Source organism: Procambarus clarkii, unplaced genomic scaffold (genome assembly GCF_040958095.1).
Source record: "Procambarus clarkii isolate CNS0578487 unplaced genomic scaffold, FALCON_Pclarkii_2.0 HiC_scaffold_109, whole genome shotgun sequence".
Taxonomy (NCBI): Eukaryota; Metazoa; Arthropoda; class Malacostraca; order Decapoda; family Cambaridae; genus Procambarus; species Procambarus clarkii.
In genome coordinates, this window is record NW_027189142.1 from 800,072 (window position 1) to 809,726 (window position 9,655).

General features: G+C 46.2%; 1 non-coding gene across 1 annotated transcript; it reads left to right on the forward strand.

Moving 5' to 3' along the window:
- The first annotated feature begins 6,072 nt into the window (after positions 1 to 6,072).
- LOC138360348 (5S ribosomal RNA) lies at positions 6,073 to 6,191 on the forward strand. Its single transcript, XR_011226298.1, has one exon. It is a non-coding gene; the product is annotated as a 5S ribosomal RNA (ribosomal RNA).
- Positions 6,192 to 9,655: the final 3,464 nt, after the last annotated feature.

Genomic DNA, 9,655 nt, shown 5'->3' on the forward strand with positions numbered 1-9,655 from the left:
GGCGTTTTGTTTGTAAGAGAACAGGTTGTACTACAAATGACTTGATTTATTGATATCACATGTATGTATGACACCTAAATTATGCTAGGAATGTCTGAAATCTCCTTAGAAGGATATTTTGGCCCTGAGAAGGGCCGAGTTTGGTGTATACTAGGGTGGTCGATTTAGCTTATGCACGCTCTCCACGGATACGGCGAGCAAGCTGAATGTCCTTTGGCATGATGGTGACACGCTTGGCGTGGATGGCACAGAGGTTAGTGTCCTCGAAGAGACCGACCAGGTAAGCCTCGGATGCCTCCTGTAAAGCCATGACGGCAGACGACTGGAAGCGAAGATCGGTCTTGAAGTCCTGGGCAATCTCGCGCACCAGACGCTGGAAGGGAAGTTTCCTGATGAGCAACTCGGTGCTCTTCTGGTAACGACGGATCTCACGCAGGGCGACCGTTCCGGGCCTGTAACGGTGAGGCTTCTTCACACCCCCTGTGGCAGGAGCAGACTTGCGTGCTGCCTTGGTGGCCAGCTGCTTACGAGGAGCCTTGCCTCCCGTGGACTTGCGAGCAGTCTGCTTGGTGCGAGCCATGGTGAACAACTGTGGTTTGTGATGGCCGGCGCCGAAAAATTTTTGCTTATATACGCCGTCTCGAGGCGCTTGCTCGAGCGCCATTGGCTGCTCGACTCGCCTACGTCACCCCGTTGCCCCTCCCCTCCTTCCTCTGGCTGCAGCCAACAGGCGGCTCACCTCAATCACTATTATCGCTGATTTTGCTCTATTTTTTGGATTTGTGCAAAAGTCATTTCACAGGGACGTGAAACAGACGAGTAGGCAACTGCAGTTTTGAAAGCGTTGTGAGAAAGCCGTGTCTACTCGACCACAAGCGTAAAGTAAGGGCAGGCAGGAGTTGCAATGCTACTAGTACGTCCGCTTGATGGGATATAGTCGGGAAATCGTGCGGGCATTCGTCTCACATACATCAAGCAGGAGAGGAAGCTTGCACCTAGCACTGCCGGGTGGGTAAATATTGAGCAGCAACGTGAGCGCTTCCCTCCTGATTTCTAGCGTGGTGCCTGCATAGGCATCATGCTTTTCAGAGTGAAGGTGCGGTTCCGAGGAACCGACACCACTTTTAACAAGGCCGAGATCATGGAGCTACTGACCTCGACCTCTGGGGTAGCACCCATCGACGTCGTTATGGACGTTAAGGGACCCCAAATTCTCTTCAGTAGTGCAGCTGCACTAGAAGCCCTTTTTACCACAACGTCGACCACTGCACTCGAGGCAAAGGGGCTAACACTCCTGCCTCCCCTCCAGTTCCAGGCTATAAGAACGGTATTCATCCACAGAGTGAGTGCCATCATCGCCGAACAGCCCATCACTGAGATCGTGAAGAGCATAAACGCTCTGAACCGGTCTCTCACAGCCATCTCGGCCCACCTCATCCAGCAGGGTGAAAGCGGGAGGCCAACCCTCAAAGTCACCCTCAAGACTCCAGCAGAGGCTACTCTCGCGGCCGACAACGGACTCAGATGCTGTGGAGTGGCCTGCACACCCCACCAGATCACCAGGCAGCGTTACTTCCGCCTCCGTCAATGTTTTCGGTGTTATCAATACACCCACTACGCCCAGAAGTGCCCAAACAGGCTGCAGAAATGCAGCATTTGTACTGGAGAACACCATCACAGGACCTGCACAGCCACCAGCAAGCGCTGTCTACTTTGCAACGGAGAACACACAGCCGTCTCTCAAGACTGCCCCACCAGGCAGGAAGAAATAGCGAAAATGATCGACGCCAGACCTCGAAATCCTACTCCAAGAATGAAATCTTTCAACATTCAAGCAGAAGCCTTCCCAGCACTCCCGACAAGTGGCGCCGCGAGCGGCGCACAACTCAACTACTGGACCAGCAGCTCCCGCGCCAGCCACTCAAGGTCACAGACAACACCTCTCAACCCAGCCAGCCAGCCGTCCTCACTCACGCCGCCTGCAGCCACCCCTGATAGCACTGTTGCAGCCCTGATACACTTCGCAACGGCGCTCTCAGGCGAAGATCTCAGACTACGTTATGAATTACTGAAGGAACTGTACAAGGAGAACAACCTACCATCGTTTGTGATACCAGAGGCCATGTTCACCTCCCGCTCTACTACAACAGAGGCCAACCCTACACCAGCCACTCCTGCAAACCCGACTACGGCAAACGACAGCACCCCGACGGCTTCTCAACCGATCTCAACATCTGCTGAACCAGCAACTGTCATCGCACCTGAACCCGAAGTGACTACCAGCATAGCAGCCCCGAAAATGTTCAACCCATACACTACTGTCATGAGTTTTGTCGAAGAAAACACCGACCCGAGAATGCAAGAATTCCACGTACCACTGCGGGACCCAGTATATGAACACGAGGACGGAGACGGCTGCGAATTGTCAGAATTCGACAATGAATCGGTCTCCCCAGTAAGCCTAGATGGTCTGCGATCCCCACGCAGATTCCTGATTCACGACCCCAAGGACACAGAAGAACCATTGTCAATCCTGGACGTGGAAGCACGAACAATAACGAAAAAACACAGAAACGGCGAGGAAACTGTTACCAGGGTAGTAACTGACATGAAAACCCTGATGTACAACAGCGTATGGCGAGCAGCAAGAGAAGAACTGAACGAATATAAAGTAGTGACAAGACCCACACCTTCACCAAGCACGCCAACAGACCAAACTCCACGCAAGAGAACAAGGAAGAATAACAAGCCTAGCTTCAACACCAGACTCGCCCGAAGGTAGCCGCCTTCCCCCCCCCCCTCTTTAGGGGTATAGGGACCTAATTTTGCTCGTTTTGAGGTGGTGGAACCCCTGCAAGCTTCGGAGCGGACCAACGTGCAAGACAGAAGACGGAAGACTCCAGCTTCAAAGAAGAAAGAAGACTTCAGCTTCAAAGAAGAAAGAAGACTTCAAATCCTAAGAAGAAAGAAGACTCCACACGTCATGAGGAAAGAAGACCTCACACCGCCGCCCCTCCCTCGGGACCCTGCCAGCCAAGCCTAAGCCGACCAGGTGTTCAAGTAGCCTCATATTCAGCCGCGCAGCTGGGTCTAGCCCTGGCTCTATCTCTACAACTCCGACGCTTCCTCTCACCCAAGCTATTCTTCACCTATACCCACTTCAAAGCTCACCGAAGGGTATCTTGTCCTATATTTAATTCGATTCGATTCGCATTCGTCAATTCGATTCACACAACTTCAACACCATGACTGGACGCGGCAAGGGAGGCAAGGGACTCGGAAAGGGTGGCGCCAAGCGTCATCGTAAGGTGCTACGTGACAACATCCAGGGCATCACCAAGCCCGCTATTCGTCGCTTAGCTCGTCGTGGCGGCGTGAAGCGTATTTCGGGTCTCATCTACGAAGAGACCCGTGGCGTCCTGAAGGTGTTCCTCGAGAACGTCATCCGTGATGCTGTAACCTACACGGAACACGCCAAGAGGAAGACCGTCACTGCCATGGACGTGGTGTACGCTCTGAAGCGCCAGGGTCGTACCCTCTACGGATTCGGCGGATAAGAGCTTGGCTAATCCATCGATTCCACCCACCACCACCTCAAAACGGGACCTAATTAGGTCCCTATACTTTTTTACTGAAGGGCTTAATAGACGATAACATAAATTGTTTTGATATCAGCTAGCACATTGGGTCTTATGAAATCTATTTTTTATCCTCGCATGCTTAAAGGGACTCTGATTGGGGAGGGAGGGGGGGGGGAAGGTTTGTTACGTTATATACTAGCAGAGCAGGATCATTGGGGGGGGGGGGGGGTGAGGGGGAGAGAGAGAGAGAGAGAGATCTTTCCCAACTCTTCCTTTTTACATGAGTGAGCTACCCGTTTTATTCATTTTATCCTTCTCAGAGCTGTTTTGATAGTATCCAAATGATGGTAAATGAAAAGGGAGGACACGAATATCTACCCAGAATTCAGGACTGGCAATCGATATGCATGTTTGAGTGCGAATCTTTTTCTCTCTCAACTTAGGTATACGTTTATGTCGTACCTAAAAGCGAGAACCACACTATTGGGACAAGTATGCAAGGCCCAATTTTCCTAACAAGCACAGTTAATTTTGTTATTTTCGAACATTTCTTTCCAAATTGGTTTATCCAATTAACAGTATTATATTAAGATCATGAATTGCTGGGTTAGGTTAGGTTAGGTTAGGTTAGGTTAGCTTAGCTTAGGTTAGGTTAGGTTAGGTTAGGTTAGGTTAGCTTAGCTTAGCTTGGGTTAGCTTAGGTTAGGTTAGGTTAGCTTAGCTTGGGTTAGCATAGGTTAGGTTAGGTTTGATTACATTTCTATGTTAGATTTAACTCAAATTCAAAACAATTGCAGTCATTCGGCTTGTTAGTCAACTTGCCTCTAATAGGGGCAATTTGTCTAACAAGACTATTTAGTTTTGTGTGCATATATATATATATATATATATATATATATATATATATATATATATATATATATATATATATATATATATATATATATATATATTATAGCTTCAAGACTCCGAACCAATATAGAAGCATCAAGAGGAAGTGCTTGTGTTATGGGCCAATAGGCCTTCTGCAGTTACTTCCATTCTTATGTTTTTATTCCCATTGGTTCGTGTTTTATCTTGTGTAAATGTCAATCACCTCACCAAAAACTTTGGTACCATATCACCTCACCCATGTATGTGTGTATATATATATATATATATATATATATATATATATATATATATATATATATATATATATATATATATATATATATATATATATATATATATATATATATATATATAATATACAGAGTAAATCTACCCCAAAAGTAATGATTTATTTGTCTACAAAACTAAACTCTTTTTGGAATCATATGAGGCCCCTCCACTGAGGGGGGAGGCCTGGATGTTTATTGTCATGTGTATTCATGCTGCTTGCATGTCGTCGTTTATTTTGCCTTTGTTGTTTTCTTGACAGCTTTCTTTGCCTTGGGTGGTTTGGGAGATTTTGAAGCTCTCTTTATTTTGGGCTTTTTGTTCCCAACAACAAGCTGCTGCTGCTGCTGCTTCTTTTTCAAGGCTGTAGGTGGTTTGTTGCTTGTGGCGGCTTTCTTGGGAGTTACCACGGCCTTCTTTGCTGCTGTAGATGGTTTCTTGGTTGTGGTGGCTTTCTTGGGAGTTAGAACGGCCCTCTTCTCTGCTACGGCCAGCTTGAATGATCCACTAGCTCCACTTCCCTTGGTCTGAACAAGAATGCCGTCAGCCACTGCTTTCTTGAGAAATCTTCGGATGTAAATGGCGATCTTGGCAGCCTCGACTTTGTTGTTGGCAACAACGTACTTCTTGATTGCTTGTAGAGACGAGCCCTTACGGTCTTTGAGTGCTGCGACCGCGGCTAGAACCATTTGACTAGTTTTCGGGTGAGCAACCTGGACGCGAGGTTTCCTGGTGGTGGCCACCACAGCAGCAGCAGCCGCAGCCTTCTTGGTAGGCTTTGCTTCTACCATGATGATGATGAGATAACCAAGGTGATGAGAGACGCTCAGACAGTCACGGGGGAATGATGCTGCCGCCGCTTGAGCCGAACCTATTTATGTGCCGGCACGGTACAGAAGCTGCAACCTGGCAACTCGTCCACCAATCACGACGGTTGGTTTTACGGCTCCGAAACCTGGATCCCATATCTTCTCTAAAATAGAAGCATTTGTTCATGTTCTTTGTAAAAGTATCATAAAGCAGGACAGATGAGACAAATATCATAAAAACTGAAGAGCAGATGAGCACACACATGTATGTATTACAAAAGAAAATCCACAAATTCATTAGAAATTGGCAGGGTAGGCTGAGGAAGTAGGTAGATGTAAAATGTCTGTAAATGGCGAAAGAACATAAACCCAAGACTGAATAAACGATGTTAAATATCCATGCCAAGGAGACAAAAATATGTTAGGATACAATTACCATTAAGACACCACAAGAAGGTCCGTATCCTGCCGTGATGACTAAAAAGAGTTGGTTATTAGCCACAATGTGTAGGCAGTCTCATGCCAACGGCCATACCACGTTGAGAACACCGCTTCTCGTCCGATCAGCGAAGTTAAGCAACGTTGGGTTTGGTTAGTACTTGGATGGGTGACCGCCTGGGAACACCAAATGCTGTTGGCAATAATGTTTTTTGTTTTGTTTTGTTTTGTTTCGTTTGTTTTTGTTTGAATGGCTGGCTGGCTGGCTGGCTCCACGGGAAATTCACGGAGTTGTGTGGAATAAGGCCTGGTAAAATGAATTAATATGTATGTCATGTTTAAAACAAACTCGCTTAATATAGTGTGTGAGGCTTTATACAAAAACAAACAACCAAAACAAAACATGTTGTATATATATATATATATATATATATATATATATATATATATATATATATATATATATATATATATATATATATATATATATAGCTTAATCCGGGTTTGAACTCGCAACTCCAAGAATACGCATCACTTATATACACTTTACCACTGGACCACTGCAGGACACTTGATGCTGAGGTATCAATTTAATGACGTAAATGCCATTTCCACAAATAAATGATAATTTAAAAGTATTTGTATGTACAAATCTTTTCTGTTTAAAAGGCTACAATATCAGTTACTGATATAATTTGTGTTAATGTTTCTATACCCACAGGAAGGCATGTTTTTGCTTATATGTAAGGGGTACGGAGAAGGAATCCACAGACCATCATTCCCCTTCCCCCCCCCCCCTCCCACCTACTACCACCACCACCACCACCACCACCACTACTCACCACCAATCACCACCAATCACCACCACCACCAATCACCACCAATCACCACCACCACACCTAACCGAAAACCCCCTAACACATCAACCCTCCCCCCAATCAACAGGCGAAATAATAACCCTCAAATGCCTGCCTGCCTGCCTGCCAGCCAGCCAATACTAACGGTCTTCTCAGAAAGAAAATCTCTTTGTATCTGTATTACTTGATGAAATGTATGATTCTAATAATGAAAATAAATTGTTATGTCGGTTGTATGAGCATAATGACCAATATGCACGTGATATGAATGAATTAAATAGTGTAGTTTTAAGTAATTAGGTTGTAGACACATTAAGCGGATATGATATTTGACGCGTCCAGAACTGGTGATTTTTGGTTTAGTTTTAAATGCACCACCACCACCACCACCACCATTGCTTCCCCAGAGCCTAATTAAGGACCGGTAAAAGGAGTCAATATGTATGTCATCTATAAAACCAAAGAATGAATAAAAACACACACACACACACCTACATAATAGTACTAGGAAGATTGTATGGCATAAAAAAAAAAAAAAGTACTCCCATTGGGTCGTTTGAACTCGCGACTTCCAAAACACCAGCCACACACCTTACCACCCAGCCACCATAGAGTTGGTATAATTGTGCAACTTTAGTTATAAAACTAAAGTTCTTATTGTCTCAAATCTTATTGTCTGTTCTATGAAAAGGCATGATGTAAATTATGTATTTTTTGAATGATTGAATTGTAGGCACATTAAGCGGATTCGATATTTGATATATCCAGAAAAGGTGATTTCTGTTCAGTTTTAAAATGCATCACCGTTAACGCTAAAGGACTGGTAAAACGACTCGATGTTTGTCATTTTTAAAATAAACACTAAAACTAGGCCCTTAACATATATAATGTTTGAATATAAATTGAATGCATATAAATACAAAGTGGGAGTGGCTGGCTGGCTGGCTGCTGCCTGCCTGGCTGGCTGGCTGGCTGGCTGGCTGGTTGGCTGACTGGCTGGCTGCCTGGCTGCCTGCCTGCCTGCCTGCCTGCCTGCCTGCCTGCCTGCCTGCCTGGCTGGCTGGCTGGCTGGCTGGCTGGCTGGCTGGCTGGCTGGCTGGCTGGCTGCCCGCCCGCCGCCCGCCCGCCCGCCCGCCCGCCCGCCTGCTTGCCTTGCCTTGCCTTGCCTTGCCTTGCCTTGCCTTGGCTGTCCTGTCCTGTTATTGCCTTGCCTTGCCTTGCCTTGCCTTGCCTTGCCCTGCCCTGCCTTGGCTGCAGCTGGCTGGCTGGCCGTAAATCAACTCTTAACACACACCACACACACCACACCATCACTCATCACCCATCACCCACCACCGGCCCCAGTCTCCCAGCCTCTCTTATATACCCGAGCAGGCCCTTTAAATTATTTGAATTGTTGCACTTCGGCCAATGGCACGATCGCTGCTGCTCAAACATATTCTGGTTCACAAGTATTATATATATATTATATTATATTATATATATATATATATATATATATATATATATATATATATATATATATATATATATATATATATATATATATATATATATATATATATATTTATTCATGAAACACATTAAAACCTTGATCATTTATTCATTCGTTACGTCTAGTGAAGAATTGCTTTTGTTCATTTGTATGATTAAAAATTGATAGAATATGAATTCCTCGCTTAAAGTAAAATATAAAATATATATTGGATTTATATGATTGGTTAATATTCCAAGTGATGCTGAATATCCCCTATAATTTTGTTTGTTTGTTTGTTTGTTATGTACACATTCCAAATGAAATCAATATAAATGTTATTATTAATGTTTGAAAGTTGATTGTCTACTTGAATCTCTCTATTAAAGTGTGTGTGGCTCCGGATGGAGCCTGGTTATGGTATTTGTCGTGGTGGGTGGCAGAAGTGCTTACTTCTTCTCTGTCTTCTTTGGCAAAAGAACTGCCTGAATGTTTGGAAGAACACCTCCCTGTGCAATGGTTACGCCAGACAGAAGTTTGTTGAGTTCTTCGTCGTTGCGGATGGCCAACTGCAAGTGACGTGGGATGATACGGGTCTTCTTGTTGTCACGTGCGGCGTTACCGGCGAGCTCCAGAACTTCGGCAGCGAGGTATTCCATGACGGCTGCCAGGTAGACAGGAGCGCCAGCACCGACGCGTTCGGCGTAGTTGCCCTTACGCAGCAGACGGTGAATTCTGCCCACGGGGAACTGAAGTCCGGCCCTGCTGGAGCGAGACTTTGACTTGCCCTTCACTTTGCCTCCCTTGCCGCGTCCTGACATTGCTGCTGCTGTTGTGGGTTTGTGGTGGTTTTATGCCGCCCCGCAGATCGAGCTTCGTGTTATATACCCCGCTCAGGATCAAGGGAGCCCGCCACTGACCAATCAGCGCGCTCCGCCACGCGACCCGCTCTGAGCTGAGTCGCGAGCGGGATATAAAAGGAAAGCTCGCCTCGCGCAAAAGTTCATTATTGTATCGCAACGCCAGCCAGCACGAGCATCATCATGCCACCCAAGGCATCTGGAAAGGCTGCCAAGAAGGCCGGAAAGGCCCAGAAGGCCATTGCCAAGGGCGATAAGAAAAAGAAGCGCAGGAGGAAGGAGAGCTACAGCATCTACATCTACAAAGTGCTGAAGCAGGTCCACCCCGACACTGGTATCTCTTCCAAAGCCATGTCGATCATGAACTCGTTCGTGAACGACATCTTCGAGCGCATCGCCGCCGAGGCTTCTCGCCTGGCCCACTACAACAAGCGTTCCACCATTACCAGTCGGGAGATCCAGACGGCTGTAAGGC